This window comes from Eptesicus fuscus, chromosome 13, assembly GCF_027574615.1.
Source record: "Eptesicus fuscus isolate TK198812 chromosome 13, DD_ASM_mEF_20220401, whole genome shotgun sequence".
Taxonomy (NCBI): Eukaryota; Metazoa; Chordata; class Mammalia; order Chiroptera; family Vespertilionidae; genus Eptesicus; species Eptesicus fuscus.
The window spans coordinates 54,978,115-54,997,773 of record NC_072485.1 but is presented as its reverse complement, the minus strand read 5'-3'; the positions used below and the strand labels follow the sequence as shown (position 1 = coordinate 54,997,773).

Sequence of the window (19,659 nt, the reverse complement as noted above, 5' to 3'; positions counted from 1 at the left end):
CCTCTCTGAAATCAATAAAAATATTTTTTTAAAAAGAAATTATCTAAGTTTCAGGTGTCCAGTTCTATAATACATCATCTGTATATTGTACTGTGCATTCACTACCCCAGTCAAGTCTCCTTCCATCACCATTTATGCCCCCTTTACCATCTTCTATCTACACCCAACCCCCTCTCAGTGGAGCTGCAATTACCCTTTACCATCATCTATAAGTTTTAGCATTATTTTTTCATGTTTAAGAAGCAAGATTATCTAGGAACTGAGTTGGTCAAATTCTTATTTGTTGTTAGGGTTCTTTCTAGGTAATGGGCAGAAGATATAGAAATATATTTTTTATACATAATGAATATGTAAAAATTTATGTTATAAATTTTAGTTTTGTGTCCAAATACTCATTGTAAGTATGTTTTCAGTTTCTTGTTTGATTTGTTGATGGCCTTATTCATGAAAAAAAATTACTTTTGAATAGTTTTCTAATCAACATATTCATCTATGACTTTGAAGTTTTGTTTGTGGTTTGGAAAACATTCTCCAACCAAGGTTACAAAGGAAATCGCCCCATTCCTTTCTAATTCTACATTATTTCTTTATACATATGTAAATGTACAAACCTCTTAAATGTAACAGGGTGTAAGAGACGGAATTTTATGTGGATTTACCTTTGATTCCCTGAAACTTGCTATCTATCTCTCTATCTGTTTGTATATTAACACAACATAGCTGTTTACACTGATGGTATAGAATAGCCTCTAATATCTGTTAAGGCTGATAGTCTTCATTGATTTCTGTTTTCTCTAGAAGTGGTGACATTTAATTTAGAGAATTGTGTCACATATATATATATGAAAGAATTGAGATAGATAGATAGATAGATAGATAGATAGATAGATAGATAGATAGATGAATTTTATTCCTAGCCATCTTTCTGAGCTGTCTTTCACTGTCATGATTGTCAGTTTATTCTCTGGGGTTTGCCAGGGGGGTTATCCTGCCAGAATCTCCTAAACCAACACTTTCAATCTTCCAGGCTCACCATCCGCTGGAACCATGCCTGTCATAATCAGCAAGGACTCTATACTGCATGTCCCAAGTTTAATTTCTAGTCTTCATCTTACACAGTATCTCAAGTTAGATTAAGACCATTGCTCACTCCCATGTTACCAAACAATTTCTCAGTTCGGCCTCAGGATTCTGTGCTCTCCTCCTTTACTGCCTACTTCTTAGCTTCTTCTTTCACCTGTGTTGGCTGGGCCCTCCTCTTCTCCCAGGGGTCTAGAGAGTGCAGGCCTTAATGCTGAGTTTCCAAACTCTTCTCCATCAACACTCTCTCCCAGGGTGAGCTCACCCAGCTCGTCTGGAATGTATGGACATAGACCCTGTATTATTCTTCCCTGCCTGGAACAGTGCCTGGCACAGCATAGGCACACAGTACAGTTGGGTATACTCAGAAATGAGTGATTGAGTTTCATTATTTCAAATGCTTCATAGTTAAGTTTTTAAGGAAATGCCATGTAACTCAATTTGTCTGCAGCATGGGCACATGAAAGGAAGTCATAGGAGCTAAAGCTGAAAACACTGGATGTCCCCACATGATGTGAAAATAATCTAGCTAACAAATGTCAGGAAGACAGAGGGACATCCAGTGACTGAGGTCATGCCTGTGGTGTGCTAAACTCCTTATCTGTTAAAAGGGAACACAGTATACACAGTTGTTGGTATCGATAAATCAAAACTAGAAAGGAGGCTATATTATGCAAAGCTATAAAATAAGTTGTAAAAGAGTTAAAATGGGAACTGTAAACATCAGTTGCTATTGGTGATTGAGATTAGGAGAGTCTTTACATTTTTATTTTATATACTCTGTGTCCTCTGAAATAAACTAATGTGCCTACATTACTCCTGGGAGTAAATGGAAACAGATCAGATAAGCCAGGCCATGCAAGCCCTGAATGCCAAGCAAACTCTTCTTTAGCTATGGAAGCTCACATTGCTTGTTGGGTGGGCTTCCTGAACTCACCCACAGTGGGCAGTGACAGGGTCCAGTTCAAACATTCCTCACATGAGGGCGCCCAGATGGGGTAAGATAGAGAGAGGAAGAGATAAGTTATTGGACTCAGGGCAAATGAGAAGCATCTCATGAGGCCCTTGTCTCATATCCCCAGAATCTCATTTGCCAGTGATCCTTGGGCAGGAAGTCACAGGGGCCGCCCAGCATCTTGATAAGCCTCTCTTGGTCATCAGGTATCACTCCTGCTACTGCAGACACCTCCTATCCAGGGGTAGGAGAGCATCCTCTGGTGTTCAGCACTCCCTGGAAAGCTCCTCTTCTTCTACTTACCACCTTCAACTAGAAGATGGTGCTCAGGTAAGAGTTGGCTCAGACTATGTTCTTCCAATGGCAGTTTTGTTTTCTCCCTCTTAGTCCACATAGTCATGAGTGTATCTTGGGGTGGAGCATGCAAGAAGCCATGGGCACCCATGAAGGAGAGTCCAGAGCCATGAAGCTCCCTCAGGGAAGCTTTGGGTGCTACTAGCTGAGGCTGTGAGGGGCCCAAGTCCTTTTTGCTTCACAGACATTGTTTTCAAACCTGAATTGTTGTTAGTAACCTCAGGTTCCACACATTACCTCCCTGTTCCACAAGTTTGTTTGTTACATGTAAGTATGTTTCTTTCCCAGCCAAAAACACAAGGTAGAAACAAATAGGGCAATTGAAGAGAATTTAATAAAAATAAAAAAAAATAAAAACTTTGTAGAAAGGGTGAGCAGGGTGAGACACCTAAAGATTAGTCATAATAGGGAACTATTGCCATTGGGCAACCTGAAGTGTAAAATGGAAGGATAAGTTGCCAGAACACGGGGAGGGCTGTAGTTGTACCGGTGGTCGTCACTATGACCGTAAAAAAGCCCCACAGGCAGAGTCTATCTCCTTAGGTAGAGTAACACCACCACGGCAAACTCACAGCCTGACAGCAGAGAGGCAGGGAGTTAAAACCTCAATCACCCTCCTCCTGCCCTACAATCAGCTGTCAGGGTCACCCTTTCCTGAAAGAAACCAGGAGCCAGAGGGAAAGGGAGCCCAGTGGTGAGGCAAAGAGATGTGTCCCCCCAGGATTTAGCCTAGGGTAGAAAGCTAGAAATGAAATTTGTCGTCAAATGAAGAGAATCCAGTTTTCTTATAGCCTCTTCTTAGTTGCTTTTCTTGGGACTTTTCCTCTCTCACTGTGATTACATCAACTTGTTATTACAACTCACTTATTTGGTCTGTTGGCACCCCCTACTGGGTGTCACGTCTTAGAAATAATATCTCTCATCATTCATGCTTTGAGGATGCAATGTACATTACTTTTCAAGGTGGTTGTATAGAAATATTTTTAAGAATTTCAATTGATGATTTTGGTAACCCTAGAAGGAAATGCAAGAGAGGTTACTAGAACTTGACTGGTGATTTCAAAGCATCAGAAACCAGTGCTCTTTCAAATCACTGCTCCCCAGTCTTAGAGAGATGACTTCATTCTCATGCAGGGCTCCCAGACACATCAGCATTCCATCCAGATGAGAAGAGGGGAAGGAAAAGCACCACCTAAAATTGTTACATCACTTGTGCTCACCTCCCATTGGCTACCTCCTGGTCACAAGGTGCCATCAAGCTGAATGGAAACTGGGATTAGAATCCATTTTCTGGTCTAAAACTCGCAGAACTATTATGTGAGAGAGAAGGAAATGGGTATTTAGACCAACTAGCATTTTCTGCACCCCTGAAGCTCTCTCAGGTTCTGAGCTCACATGAAGACTTTACTCAGGTGCTCACCCCACAATGAGGCAGAGAACAGAGGGAAAGCCTCAGGCTGGGCTCCAGGAGACCAGGGCTGGCATTGGACCTGCTGTTCACCCTGTGATCTCAGGGAAATCCTTTGGCTCTTTCAGCCTCAGCTTCTTCCTGTGTTAAAGAATGATATTATAACAGATGGTCTCTGAGGGACATGTGCTCAATGCCAAGAATAAAATAGTGAACAACAACAACCAGGAAAAAAAAAGACAAAGCCCTGACAGATCTAGTCATCATTATTAAGTTTTGACTTTAAAAAGGGAGACAAGCCCTAGCAGGTTTGACTCAGGGGTTAGAGTGGTGCCCACAGACTGAGGGGTAGCAGGTTCAATTCTACTGGGTGAGCCTGCCCAGGCTGAACCTGGCAAGAATTGATTGATTGGGTCTGTCCAGAGGCAAGAAGAAGTTCCTGGAATCTCTGGTCTGTTCTCAGGTGGATTCCACCCACTTCTTCTTACACACTGGATAAGCTTCACTCCCTTGTTATTTACCCAATTTGCCTATTCTAGCTTAATAAAACACACAAATAAGTTCCCATGTTAGATTTGTCCCTAAGAGTTATTTGTTTCCTGCCCCACCCCACCCCCCATGTGTACCGGACACACCACCCTGGTAGTGGGGCTGCAGGGCAGGTGAAGAGCGAATCATCTGACACAGACCTGTGGGTCCAGAGCCAGGCTCTTCCACTAGTGCACGTGAAAACTGAGCATGTCATTCAGCCTCCTTGTGCTTGTCTTTTCTTCTATGCCAGATGGGAGTAAGCATAGCATTGCCTCATAGGGCTGTTAAGAGGATTAAAAGAGGTAATACCTTGCAAGCACTCATCAGCTGCTACTCTTCACCTATGTGAGAGTTGGTTTGTGTTTCTCACCTAAATTCTATTAGAGCGCCTCTCTTTTCATCCAAAGCCCTTTGTAAAATAGAACTAAGCACTTTTTAACTCCACCACCACCACCATCAGAATTTTCATACACAAAAGCCTTGATCTGCAAAGATATCCCTGTTCCAAATCTCAGTTAGGGACAATGAGTGGGTTTTCTATTACAGGTATCATAGGAAAACCAGTTAATAATGCCCCTTCTGTATTTCTGTCTCAACTACGTCCATTCACACCCTTGGCCACCTCTCTCTGTCCTTCCCAAAATGGCTTCTTTCTCCTCTAAAATGCAGAGAAATTTATTTCAATCCTCAATCCTCTCCCACCTAGATAGGAGGTATCTGCAGGCATAAAAATTTATTTTGAGCACATAAGAGCTTTTCACAGAATGAGTAATTAGAAATAGGATTTTCTTTTCATTACATGTGTTTTTTGGTGGTGGAGCTAAAAGTGCTGACTTCTGTTTTACATTTAAAATTCTTCGTTTAAAAAATTATGATATTGTATTAAATCCAAAGATTCTTCCTCCCTTGGGCTCCTCATTCGTTCATTCATGCATTCATTCATTTGTGAATTTAAATTTTATTGACAGCCCCATTGTGTTCCCACACAGATTTGGGCCCTGGGGACTCAACAGTGGGAAGAGTAATCACTGTCTATCCCCATAAAGATGACACACTAGGACATTTCTAATGCAAGAGCTTTGGGTGTCCTCACTCTGTCCTAACAAGGGGTCTCATTTCCTTCATAAGTTTAAGTCATAACCTCATTTTTCCTTGGTGAGTAGACCACTCTCAGTCACTGAGATTGCCCTGGGGCTTCTGACAGCCTGCTGTCAAACAAAGCCACTCTCCCAGAGCACAAGTACTGGGGAACTCAGAAACCTCTTGTCCTGCACAGGACCTGTGCAGACTCTTCTCCTCCTGCCTCCAGAGCACATGTCATGGGCTGGATGGTGAGTGGAGAGGTTGGACATAGAGGGTCTGTGTTGTAGTAGAAAGAGCCCAGGCTCTAAGTTTCAGAGAGAACTGGGTTTAAATTCAGGCTCCAGGATTCCAAGACTGTGTGTTTCAGGAAGAATCTTAATCTCTGGAAGCCTCCATTCGCCACAGACAGGGTGGCCATGAGGGTCAGTAGTCATAGAGCAGGTGCTGGGAGACCGAGCTCACCCCAACCAATGGAAGTGATCAGGCCTTCCATCAATATTATACAGAGATCATAATCCTGAAAGTACTGACAGTCATCGTGGCCCTGGTGGGGCCGGCAGGGAACGCGGTGGTGCTCTGGCTCCTGGGCTTCCGCATGCGCAGGAACGCCTTCTCTGTCTACATCCTCAACCTGGCGGGGGCCGACTTCCTCTTCCTCTGCAGCCAGTTTGTATATTTTCTAGGTGAAATTTTCCACTTCGATTTTGTCCCCATTGAAATCTACATGTTTTTCACTGCTGTGGCAGTGTTTGCCTACATCTCAGGTCTGAGCTTTCTCAGTGCCATCAGCATGGAGGCCTGCATGTCTGTCCTGTGTCCCATCTGGTACCGCTGCCGCCGCCCCAGACATCTGTCAACCATCACATGTGCCCTGCTGTGTTCCCTGTCCCTACTGCTGAGCATCCTGTATAAAAATATCTGTTATCTTCTGTTGGATTTTTTAAGCTTTTCTGTGTGTCAGTTATTTGATTTCATCACTGTGATGTGGGTGATTTTATTTGTGCTTCTCTCTTGGTCCAGCCTGGCCTTGATGACCAGACTATTGTGTGGCTCCCACCGGGTGCCACTAACCAGGCTCTACGCGACCATCGTGCTCACAGTGCTGACCTTCCTCCTCTGTGGCATGCCCTACGGCATCATGTCCTTCCTAGGTGATTCTAAGACCGTCTCCCATCTTTACCTGACTGCAATACCCCTGTCCTGTATCAACAGCTGTGCCAACCCCATCATTTACTTCTTCGTTGGCTCCTTCAGGCAGCGATGGTGCAAGCGAAGACACACCCTAAGGCTCATTCTTCAAAAGGCTCTGCAGGACACTCCTGAGGTGGATGACCCTGGAGAAAGCCTTCCTGGGGAAACCCTGGAAATGTTGGGAAGCAGTCTGGGACAGTGATGAGAGCCTCTGTCCTGATCAATCTGACGTAACTTTGAGACTCACTGCTGCCCTGCCAGGCTTGGAAAGTATCTAGTCTTCTCTCGGCCTCAGCCTCAGAATGTTTCAGTGATTCCCCAGTCTCTTCAAATAGGTTGTTTTTAACCTGGCTATTCTAGTTTTTCTCAGAGAAAGCATTAGTCTGAAAGTTATACCTCTCCATCATTCTTGACATTACCAATAAATTTCTCATATGATCTGAATTTCTTTATTGAATGTTTTTTGTTTACAATCTTCATTGCAACAGAAAGAATCCCTGTCCAAATCAGACAAATCCAGGTCTGAAGTCCTGGTTCTGCAGCTCTCCTCTCCAAGCCTCAATTAACTCATTGTAAAATAGGGTGAAATCATCTGATCATAGTGGGCAATAAATTAGAAAACATATGAAAAGCACTCAGCCAGGTGCCAAATATGACTAAATATTTCATAAACATCAGCGGTTAATACATGTGAAGCCTCTAATATATTATTGACTTCTGAGGTAATATTTAATTAGTTAAAAAAAATCCCTGTCCAAAACCATAAATAGTTATTCAGAAATTGTTCTACCTGATTGGATAGAAAAAGAAGATCCCCACCCTAACCAGTTTGGCTCAGAGGATAGAGCATCGGCCTGTGGACTCAAGGGTCCCAGGTTCAATTCCCATCAGGGGCATGTACCTTGGTTGAGGGCACATCTCCAGTAGAGGGTGGCAGGAAGCAGCTGATTGATGTTTCTCTCTCATCGATGTTTCTAACTCTCTCTCCCTCTCCCTTCCTCTCTGTAAAAAATCAATAACATATTTTTTAAAAAGAAAAAGAAGATTCCCTTTGTTTCTCCCAGACTGTAGGCCCTTTAGATTCAAGCTTAGTGCTGTGGGTGGGGCATTCTACATGTTAAAAGCTTGAATAAATAAATTGGCCTACCTCTAATCTCATTGGGTTCTCTGGGTTTAGGGAAAATGATATCCTTAGATAAGCACAGTCCAGGAAATTGGGCCTGTGAAAGGTCCTCTGGTAGCATTGGTCCACAGCATCTTCTCTGCCTGGATCTGGCACAGTATGGGCACACAGTAGAGTTGGGTAAACTCAGAAATGAGTGAATAAGTTTCTCTCATTGTTTCCAACGCTTCATAGTTAATTTTTTAAGAAAATCCCATGTAACTCAATTTGGCTGTGGCATGAGCACATGAAAGGAAGTCATAGGAGCTAAAGCTGAAAAGACTGGTTGTCCCCAAATCATGTGAAAATAATCTAGCTAACAAATGTCAGAAAGAGAGAGGGGTGAGGGGGAGTGACTGACTGGTCGTGCCTGTGGTGTACTAAATTCCTTATCTGTTAAAAGGGAACACAGTATACACAGTTCTTGGTATCAATAAATCAGAACTAGAAAGGAGGTTTCATTACACTGAGTTATAAAATTAGTTGTAAGAGAGTTAAAATGGGAACTGTAAACATAGGTTGCTATTGGTGATTGAGATTAGACAGACCTTACATTGTTATTTTATATACTATTGTGTCCTCTGAAATAAACTAATGTGCATACATTCCTCCTGGGAGAAAATGGAAACATATCAGATGAGCCAGGCCATGCAGGTCCTGAATGCCAAGCAAACTCTTCTTTAGCCATGGAAGCTCACATTGCCTGTTGGGTGGGCTTCCTGCACACGCCCACAGTGGGAAGTGACAGGATCCAGTTCAAACATTCCTCACTGGAGCAGGACAAGATGGGGTAGGATGGGGAGATGAAGAGATAAGTCATTAGACTCAGGGCAAATGAGAAACGTTCCGTGAGGCCCTTGTCTCACATCTCCAGAATCTCACTTGCCAGGGCCCCTTGTGCAGGAAGTCACAGGGGCTGCCCAGCATCTTCATAAGCCTCTCTTGGACACCAGGTTCCACTCCTGCTCCTGCAGACACCACCTATTTAGGGGTAGGAGAGCATCCTCTGGTGTTCAGCATGCCCTGGAAAGCCCGTCTTTTTCTACTCACCACCTTCAACTAGAAGATGTTGCTCAGGTAAGAGTTGACTCAGAACTACCATCTTGCAAAGGCAATTTTGTTTTCTCCCTTTTAGTCCACATGGTCATGACTGCATCTTGGGTAGAAGCATGCAAGGAGCCATGGAACCCCTGAAGGAGAGTCCAGAGACATGAAGCTCCCTCAGGGAAGCTTTGGGTGCTGGTAGCTTAAGCTGTGAGGGACCCAGGTCCTTTCTGCTTCACAAATATTGTTTTCAAACATGAATTGTTGTTAGTAACTCAGCTTGCACACATTAGCTTACTGTTCAATGGATTTGCTTGTTTGTTTGTTGTAGGTTTGTATCTTACTTGTCCCAGTAAAAAACCCTAGGCACAAACAAATAGGGTAATTGAAGAGAGTTTAATAAAAGGAATATGTACAAAGGGGCGAACAGAACTAAGGGGAATTGATAAAGATGTAGAGGCCCCTAAAGATAAGTCATAATAGGGAGCTATTGCTGAAGGGTAAAGGAAAAGTTTAGGTACCAGAACACAGGGAGGGCTATGGTTGTCACTTTGACCATAAGAAAGGCAACCAGACATTGGCTATGTCCTTAGGTAGAGTAACACCACCATGGCCAACTCACAGCCTGACATCAGAGAACCAGGGAGTTGAAACCTGCCCTCCTCCTGCCTTCCAACCACCTGCAAGTGTCTATCCTTCCTGAGATCACCCAGGAGCCACAGGAAGGGGTCCAGTGTGAGGGGAAGAGGTTTCTCTCCCAAGGTGCAGAGGAGGGTAGAGAGGCTAGAAATGAGATTTGACGTCAAATGAAGAAAACCCATCTCTTCTTATCATCTCCCAATAGTTGGTTTTCCTGATCTCTCTCTCTCTCTCTCTCTCTCTCTCTCTCTCTCTCTCTCTCTCTCTCTCTCTCTCTCTCCCCTCTCCTCTTCTCTTCTCTTCTCTCTTAGTGTGTTTGGCTCAATTTCTCATTGTACCTCCTCAGTTTGTTTGTTTGACTCTTTGCAACTCTCTATTGGGTGTCACTTTTTGGAAAAATCTCTTGCTATCATTATAAATGCCTTGATAATAAAATGTAGTTTGTTTGGTGTGTGTTTTTTAAAGTGGGAGTACACTGTTAATGATAAGTATTTCATATTTATTATTCTGGCTGCTCTAGGAAGTAGTCCATTATAAGAGTGAATTAAACTATGTCTCACTAGACACACCACTGTTCAGGAGAAAAGTACTTCCTGTCTTCATAAAGATGACACACTTGGCCATTTCCAGCACAAGAAGACAGGTCATACTAATACCCCTCATTGCAAAAGACTGTGTTCCATTTATAACCCCAAATCATGATCTTCTTTCTGGAGGATGGACATTCTCAGTCACTGAGATAGCCCAGAGGTCAGGGCCAGGGCTTCCACTTTGAGCCCTTGAAAGGAAATCTCAGTTGCAGGACAGAAGCAATGATGAGCTCAGAGTCCTGCTGTCATCCCACATTACCTGTCCAGACTATGCTCCTCCTGCCTCTAGAAGACATGACATGGTCTCCAACTATGAGTAGAGGTATTTGGACTACAGAATATTCCCATGTCAGAAGAAGGTCCATGTTGCATAGAGAGAGCCCCGACTCTAGAGTCAGATAGAACTGGGTTTGAATCCAGGTTCCAGGACTCCAAGACGGTGACACCTTTGGTATCATAATCTCTGTAACACAGACAGTAATTCCCATATATCAGGGTGGCCATGAGACTCACTGATCAGGCACAAGGTAAACAAGTCTTGTTTTGGTTCTAGTGGCACCAGTGGAGGGTTCCCGAGCATGAATCCATCTGGAGCAGCGAACTCACATGAATAAGTGGAAGAGAAAAAATTTTCAACACAGAGTTCCTAATCCTGGAATTACTGACAGTCATTATGACCCTGGTGGGGATGGCAGGGAACTCGGTGGTGCTCTGTCTCCTGGGCTTCCGCATGAACAGGAATGCCTTCTCCATCTACATCATCAACCTGGCCGGAGTCGACTTCCTCTTCCTCTGCTGCCAGATTATACATCCCCTATGTTCAATTTTCTACTTCAATTTTGTCCCCAGTGCAATCTGCAGATTTGTCATCACTGTGGCAATATTTGCCTACATCTCAGGCCTGAGCTTTCTCAGCGCCATCAGCACAGAGCGCTGCATGTCTGTCCTGTGGCCCATCTGGTACCGCTGCCGCCGCCCCAGACACATGTCAGCTATCATGTGTGTCCTGCTGTGGTCCCTGTCCCTACTGCTGAGCATCCTGGATAAAAATTTCTCTATCATTCCATTGAATTTTTTAAGCTTTTCCGTGTGTCAGGTATTTCATTTTATCACTGTGACGTGGCTGATTTTGTTATTTATGCATCTCTCTGGGTCCAGCCTGGCCCTGATGACCAGACTGCTGTGTGGCTCCAACTGGGTGCCACTAACCAGGCTCTACTTGACCGTGCTGCTCACGGTGCTGGTCTTCCTCCACTGCCTGTGCTTTAGCATCCACTGGTTCCTCTTATTCTGGCTTGGAAAATATTTTGATGCCTTCCTTCATCTTTACCAGTTTGTAGTACCCATGTCCTGTGTCAACAGCTGTGCCAGCCCCATCATTTACTTCTTCGTTGGCTCCTTCAGGCAGCGATGGTGGAAGCGGCAACACGCCCTGAGACTCATTCTCCAGAGGGCTCTGCAGGACACTCCTGAGGTGGATGAACCTGGAGAAAGCCTTCCTGGGGAAACCCTGGACATGTCGGGAACCAGTCGGGGACAGTGATGAGAGCCTCTGTCCTGATCAGTCTGAAGTAACTTTGAGTCTCACTGCTGCCCTACCAGGCTTGGAAAGTATCTAGTCTTCTCTCAGCCTCAGCCCCATAATGCTTCAGTGATTCTCCAATCTCTTCAAATAGGTTGTTTTTAATCTGACTGCTCTAGTTTTTCTCAGAGAAAGCATTAGTCCGAACATTATACCTCTCCATTGTCCTTGACATTACCAATAAATTTCTCATGTGATCTGAATTTCTTTTTTGAATGCTTTTTCTTTACAATCTTCATTGCAACAGAAAGAATCCCTGTCCAAATCAGACAAATCCAGGTCGAAGTCCTGGTTCTGCAGCTCTCCTCTCCAAGCCTCAGTTAATTCATCTGCCAAATGTGCTTGAAATCATCTGCTCATAGGATCATAGTGGGGAATAAATAAGAAAATGGATGAAAAGCACTCAGCCAGGTGCCAAATATGACTAAATATTTCATAAACATCAGCTGTTAATATTCGTGAAACCTCTAATATATTATTGGCTTAGAGGTGATATATAATAAGTAAAATTTAAAATAAGAATCCTTGTCCAAATCCATAATTTCTAGTCTTCATCTTGCACAGTGTCTCAAGTTAGATTCAGACCATTGCTCACTCCCGTGTTACCAATCATTTTCTCAGTTCGGCCTCAGGATTCTGTGCTCTCCTCCTTTACTGCCTACTTCTTAGCTGCTTCTTACACCTGTGTTGGCTGGGCCCTCCTCTTCTCCCAGGGGTCTAGAGAGCGCAGGCCCTCATGCTGAGTTTCCAAACTCTTCTCCATCAACACTCTCTCCCAGGGTGAGCTCACCCAGCTCGTCTGGAATGTATGGACATAGACCCTGTATTATTCTTCCCTGCCTGGAACAGTGACTGGCACAGCATAGGCACACAGTACAGTTGGGTAAACTCAGAAATGAGTGATTAAGTTTCTCTCATTGTTTCAAATGCTTCATAGTTAAGATTTAAGGAAATGCCATGCAACTCAATTTGTCTGCAGCATGGGCACATGAAAGGAAGTCATAGGAGCTAAAGCTGAAAAGACTGGTTGTCCCCACATCATGTGAAAATAATCTAACTAACAAATGTCAGAAAGAGAGGGGGGGGGTTGACTGACTGGAAGTGCCTGTGGTGTACTAAATTCCTTATCTGTTAAAAGGGAACACAGTATACACAGTTGTTGGTATCGAAAAATCAAAACTAGAAAGGAGGCTATATTATGCAAAGCTATAAAATAAGTTGTAAAAGAGTTAAAATGGGAAATGTAAACATCGTTTGCTATTGGTGATTGAGATTAGGAGAGACTTTACATTTTTATTTCATATACTATTGTGTCCTCTGAAATAAACTAATGTGCATACAATATGCCTGGGAGTAAATGGAAACAGATCAGATGAGCTAGGCCAGCCTGGCCCTGAATGCCAAGCAAACACTTCCTTAGCTATGGAAGCTCACATTGTCTGTTGGGTGGACTTCCTGAACTCACCCACCGTGGGCAGTGACAGGCTCCAGATCAAACATTCCTCACAAGAGGGGGACCAGATGGGGTAGGATGGAGAAAGTAAAAGATAAGTCATTGGATCAGGGCAAATGAAAAGCGTGTCGAGAGGCCCTTGCCTCACATCCCCAGAATTTCATTTGCCAGTGCCCCTTGGACAGGAAGTCACAGGGGCTGCCCAGCATCTTGATAAGCCTCTTTGTTCATCAGGTTCCACTCCTGCTCCTCCAGACACCTCCTATCCAGTGGTAGGAGAGCATTCTCTGGTGTTCAGCACTCCCTGGAAATCTCCTCTTTTTCTACTCCCCACCTTCAACCAGAAGATGGCGCTCAGGTAAGAGTCAGCTCAGAACTATCTTCTCTAAAAGGCAGTTTGGTTTTCTTCCTCTAAGTCCACATAGTCATGAGTGCATCTTGGGGTGCAGCATGCAAGGAGCCATGGGCACCCATGAAGGAGTGTCCAGAGACATGAAGCTCCCTCAGGGAAGCTTTGGTGCTGGTAGCTTAGGCTGTGAGGAACACAGGTCCTTTTTGCTTCACAGACATTGTTTTCAAACGTGAATTGTTGTTAATAACCTCAGGTTTCACACATTACCTTGCTGTTCTACGAGTTTCTTTGTTTTATGTAGGTATCTTTCCTGTCCCAGCCCAAAACACAAGGCACAAACAAACAGGGCAATTGAAGAGAGTTTAATAAAAAGACTGTGCAGGAAGGGTGAGCAGGATGAGACACCTAAAGATTAGTCAAATAGGGAGCTATTGTCATTGGGCATCCTGAAGTGTTGAGGGAAAGATAAGTTGCCAGAACACAGGGAGGGCTGTGGCTGTAGCGGTGGTCGTCACTATGACCAAAAAAAGGCTTCAGACAGGGGCTATCTCCTTAGGTAGAGTAACACCACCATGGCAAACTCACAGCCTGATAGCAGAGAGTTAAACCTCAATCACCCTCCTCCTGTCCTACAATCAGCTGTCAGTGTCACCCTTTCCTGAGAGCAACCAGTAGACAGAGGGAAAGATAGCCCAGTGGTGAGGCAAAGTGATGTGTCCTCACAGGATGCAGCGGAAGGTAGAGAAGCTGGAAATGAAATTTGATGTCAAATGAAGAGAATCCATTTTTCTTATAGCCTTTTCTTAGTTGCTTTTCTTGGGACTTTTTCCCTCTCACTGTGACTAGATCAACTTGTTATTACATCTCATTTATTTGATCTGTTGGCACGCCCTTACTGGGAGTCATATCTTAAAAATAACATCTCTCATCATAAATGCCTTCAGGATGGATTGTACATTATTTTTCAAGGTGGTTGTATACAAATATTTTTAAGAATTTAAATTTATGATTTTGGTAGCCCTAAAAAGTAATGTATGAGAAGTTACTAGAAGTGGACTGGTGACTTCAAGGCATCAAGCACTGGTCCTCTTTCAAATCACTGCTCCCCAGCCCTAGAGAGGAGACTTCATTCTCATGCAGGGCTCCCAGACTCATCAGCATTCCATCCAGAGGAGAAGAGGGGAAGAAGATTGGTTACATCACTTGTGCTCATCTCCCATTGGCTACCACCTGGTCATATGCTGCCATCAAATGTGAATGCAAACTAGGATTAGAATCCATTATCTGGTCTAAAACTCTCAGAACTATTATGTGAGAGAGAAGGAAATGGGTATTTAGACCAAATAGCATTTTCTACACCCCTGAAGTTCTCTCAGGATCTGAGTTCACATGAAGACTTTACTCAGGTGCTCACCCCACAATGAGGCAGAGAACAGTGGTAAAGCCTCAGGCTGGGCTCCAGGAGACCAGGGCTGGCATTGGACCTGCTGTTCACCCTGTGATCTCAGGGAAATCCTTTGGCTCTTTCAGCCTCAGCTTCTTCCTGTGTTAAAGAATGATATTATAAAAGATTAGAGGCCCTGTGCACAACAGTCGTGCACTCAGGGGGTGGAGGGGTCCCTCAGCGAGCTGTGGGGAGCGGGCCTACACTGTCAGTCGGACATCCTTAGCGCTGCTGCTGCATAGGCGGGAGAGGCTCCTGCTACTCCACTCACCAGCTGTGAGCCCGGCTTCTGGCTGAGTGGTGCTCCCCCTGTGGGAGCACACTGACCACCAGGGGGCAGCTCCTGCATTGAGTGTCTGCCCCCTGGTGGTCAGTGCACGCCATAGCGACCGGTCATTTTGCTGTTCAGTTGATTTGCATATTAGACTTTTATTATATAGGATGGTCCTAAGGGACAGGTGCTCAATGCCAAGGATACAGTAGTGAAAAACAACAACCAAGAAAAACAACAAAGCCCAGACAGATCTAGTCAGCATTATTGAGTTTTGAGTTTAAAAAGGCAGACAAGCCCTAGCAGGTTTGACTCAGTGGTTAGAGCAACAGCCCACAGACTGAAAGGTAGCGGCTTTGATTCTACTGGGGGAGCCTGTGCTGGCTGAACCTGGCAAGAATTGACTGATTGGGTCTGTCCAGAGGCAAAAAGGAACTCCTAGAATCTCTGGTCTGTTCTCACCTGGATTCCACCTACTTCTTCCACAGCAGATAAGCTTCACTTCTTTGTTATTTGTGATATTTGCCTATTCCGGTTTAATAAAACACACAAAGGAGTTGCCATTTTAGATTTGTCCCTAAGAGTTACTTGCTTCCTGCCCCACCATGTGGGATCCCTTATCACGTCCCACATGTTTCAGGGTTCCCGTTCAGGTCTGGTTTCTGGAGAAGGCCGCAATCAAAATGAAAAGAAGCTAGAAAAGAATCAATTTGGGTAAATGGGGGGGCCAGGCAGGAGCCCACCTCTAGAGGGAGGACTACTCACTGCTCTGGCCTTTGCCATCCCTTTTATTGGGGTTCTGAGATACACCCATATCCTTTAGGCAGGAAATTCCAATAATAGACAATCAGCAAAAATTTACATATGATAAACAGGTGAGAGTTGCTTTAACTACCAATGTCTCAACTAAACAATGAGTGACTAGCTCTGACCATTCAGAGCGATTAAGGTTGACCAAAGCATTCCAGATTCCCTTTTCACATTTAACTTCCAATGTCTCAATGTTTGGTTTCCGGCACCACTACCCCCCACATGTACCAGAAAAACCACCCTGGTAGTGGGGCTGCAGGACAGGAGAAAGGCGAAGACTCTGGCAGAGACCTGTGGGTTCAGATCCAGGCTCTTCCACTTGTCTACGTGAGAACTGAGCATGTCATTCAATCTCCTTGTGCGTGTCTTTTCTTCTATACCAGATAGGAGTGCGCATAGTACTGGCCTCATACGGCTATGTGGAGGATTAAAAGAGGTAATACCATGTAAGCACTCATCAGTTGCTACTCTTCACCTATGTGTGAGTTGGCTTGTGTTTCTCACATAAAATCTGCAAGAGGTTCTCTCTTTTCATCAAAACAAAGCCCTTTGTAAAAAAAGAACTAAGCACTTCTCAACTCCACCACCACGAGAATTCTCTTACACAATGCTTTGATCTGCAGAGAAATCTCTACTCGAATTCACATGTAGGGACAATGAGTGGCTTTCCTGTTACACGTATCATAGGAAAACCACTTAATAATGCCCCTTCTGTATTTCTGTCTCAACTACCTCTATTCACAACCTTGGCCACCTCTCCCATTCCTTCCCAAAATGGCTTCTTTCTCCTCTAAAATGCAGAGAAGTTTCATTCAGTCTTAAATCTTCTCCCACCTGGATAGGAGGTGTCTGCAGACATAAAAATATTCTTTTGAACACACAAGAGCTTTTCACAGAAAGAATAATTAGAAATGGGATTTTCTTTTCATTACATATGTGTTTTTTGGTGGTGGAGTTAAAAGTGCTGACTTCTGTTTCACATTTAAAATTTTTCATTTAAAAAATTATGATATTATATTCAATCCAAATTTTCTTCCTCCCTTTGGCTCCTCATTCATTCCTTCATTCATTTGGGGATTAAAATTTTATTGACAGCCCCATTGTGTTCCCACTCAGATTTAGGTTTCTGGGGACACAACAATGGGAAGAGTAATCACTGTCTATTCCCATAAAGATGACACACTGGGACATTTCTAATGCAAGAGCTTTGGGTGTCCTCACTCTGTCCTAACAAGGGGTCACATTCCCTTCATGAGCCTAAGTCATAACCTCCTTTCTCCCTGGTGAGTAGACCACTCTCAGTCACTGAGCTTGCCCTGGGCTTCTGACAGCCTGCTGTCAAACAAAGCCACTCTCCCAGAGCACAAGTACTGGGGAACTCAGAACCCTGTTGTCCTCCACAGGACCAGTGCAGACTCTTCCCCTCCTGCCTCCAGGGCACATGTCAGGAGCTGAGTGGTGAGTGGAGAGGTTGGACATGGAGGGTCTGTGTTGCAGGAGAAAGAGCCCAGGCTCTAAGTTTCAGAGAGAACTAAATTTAGGCTCCAGGACTCCAAGACTGTGTGTTTCAGGAAGAATCTTAATCTCTGGAAGCCTCCATTCGCCACAGACAGGGTGGGCATGAGGGTCAGTGGTCATAGAGCAGGTGCTCAAGTCTTGTTTTGCTTCCAGGCCAACACTTGAAGCGTTTTGGGGCACGGATATGACTGTCACAGCCTGGGAGACGAACCTCGAACCAACCAATGGAAGTGATCAGGCCGTCCATCAATTTGATACAGAGTTCATAATCCTGCATTTACTGACAGTCATCGTGGGCCTGGCAGGGAACGCAGTGGTGCTCTGGCTCCTGGGCTTCCGCATGCGCAGGAACGCATCCTCAACCAGGCAGGGGCCGACTTCCTCTTTCTCTACTGCCGATTTATAGGTTCCCTAGGTTCACTTTTTGACTTGGGTTTTGACAGTAGAGTAATGAGCGGATTTGTCTTTGCTGTGTCAGTCTTTGCCTACATCTCAGGCCTAGGCTTTCTCAGCGCCATCAGCACGGAAGGCCGCTGCCGCCGCCCCAGACACCTGTCCGCCGCCCTGTGTGCCCTGCTCTGGGCCCTCTCCCTGCTCCTGAGCATCCTGGAAGGGAACTACTGTGGCTTCCTGATTAGCAACATGCATGATTTTTGGTACCCAGTGTTGGATTTCATCACTGTGACGTGGCTGATTTTGTTATTTGTGCTTCTCTCTGGGTCCAGCCTGGCCCTGATGACTAGACTGTTGTGTGGCTCCAACCGGGTGCCGCTAACCAGGCTCTACGTGACCATCATGCTCACAATGCCGGTCTTCCTCCTCTGTGGCCTGCCCTATGGCATCATCTGGTTCCTCTTATTCTGGTTTCCAAGTGATTCTAAGACCGTCTTCCATCTTTACCTGATTGCAATACCCCTGTCCTGTATCAACAGCTGTGACAACCCCATCATTTACTTCTGTGTTGGCTCCTTCAGGCAGCGATGGTGGAAGCGGCAACACACCCTGAGGCTGGTTCTCCAGAGGGCTCTGCAGGACACTCCTGAGGTGGATGAACCTGGAGAAAGCCTTCCTGGGGAAACCCTGGACATGTCGGGAAGCAGTCTGGGGCAGTGATGAGAGCCTCTGTCCTGATCAGTCCGAAGTACCTTTGAGACTCACTGCTGCCCTTCCAGACTTGGAAAGTATCTAGTCTTCTCTCAGCCTCAGCCTCAGAATGCTTCAGTGATGCTCCAGTCTCTTCAAATAGGTTGTTTTTAATCTGGCTGCTCTAGTTTTTCTCATTAATCTGAAAGTTATGCCTCACCACCACCATTCCTGACATTACCAATAAATTTATCATGTAATCGTCCTCTGAATTTCTTTATTGAATGCTTTTCTTTGCAAGTGGATCAGGAAAGGCTTCTTGAAATGCTTGGCCTTTGAACTGATAACTATAATTTACCTAGTAAGTACCTTATGTCACATAAGCCAGCCACACCAACCTTTTAAGACAGGCAAGGAAAGACAAACAGGAACTGGACAAATAGAAATGGGAAAAGAGGCAATTTATTGTGTTATTGTTAATAAAAGTACAAAGGTCGTTTAGAAAATGGTGGCCAGTGTGCAAACAAGTTTCATTCCCTTTGACACCCCAAATATATGGTCATAGTTGCTAAATCCCTCTTAAGAAGGATCAGCCTGGCCCATGTAGCTCAGTGGTTGAGTGTTGACTTACGAACCAGGAGGACACAGTTCAATTCCTGGTCAGGGCACATGCTCAGGTTGGAGTCTGGGTCCTCAGTGGAGGGCATGAAGGAGGCAGCCAATCAATGATTCTCTCTCATCACTGATGTTTCTATTTCTCTCTCCCTCTCCTTTCCTCTCTCTGAAATTAAAAAAAAAAAAAATTTAAATGGATCATTGGCTAAAGTGCAGTGAGTAATGAGCCATGTCTCTTGTGGCCTTATAGTATCAGAGGTTGGCATAAGTTTTGCAAAATGAGTTAGAGTCAACTCTACAATACTGTCAAGTCCAGACATGGCCAGCAAGGTCACCCAAGCAGGACAAACCAAAGAGGAAAGTCCTGCTCTCCTGACAATGACTCTAGGAATATGTCCAACCCTAGGGGGTCTGAAACCACATCTAAAAACAACAGGCCGGTGGAACAAGGACAAGGGTTGGGGGAAGTGGGAAGGGAGAAACAAAAGAATGCA

The 19,659-nt window shown here is 44.6% G+C and overlaps 2 pseudogenes; both read left to right on the top strand.

Moving 5' to 3' along the window:
- The first annotated feature begins 8,450 nt into the window (after window positions 1-8,450).
- LOC103292795 (mas-related G-protein coupled receptor member X2-like) lies at window positions 8,451-11,672 on the top strand (annotated as a pseudogene).
- Window positions 11,673-17,637: 5,965 nt separating this feature from the next.
- Window positions 17,638-18,662, top strand: LOC103292796 (mas-related G-protein coupled receptor member X2-like; annotated as a pseudogene).
- The last annotated feature ends 997 nt before the right edge of the window (window positions 18,663-19,659 follow it).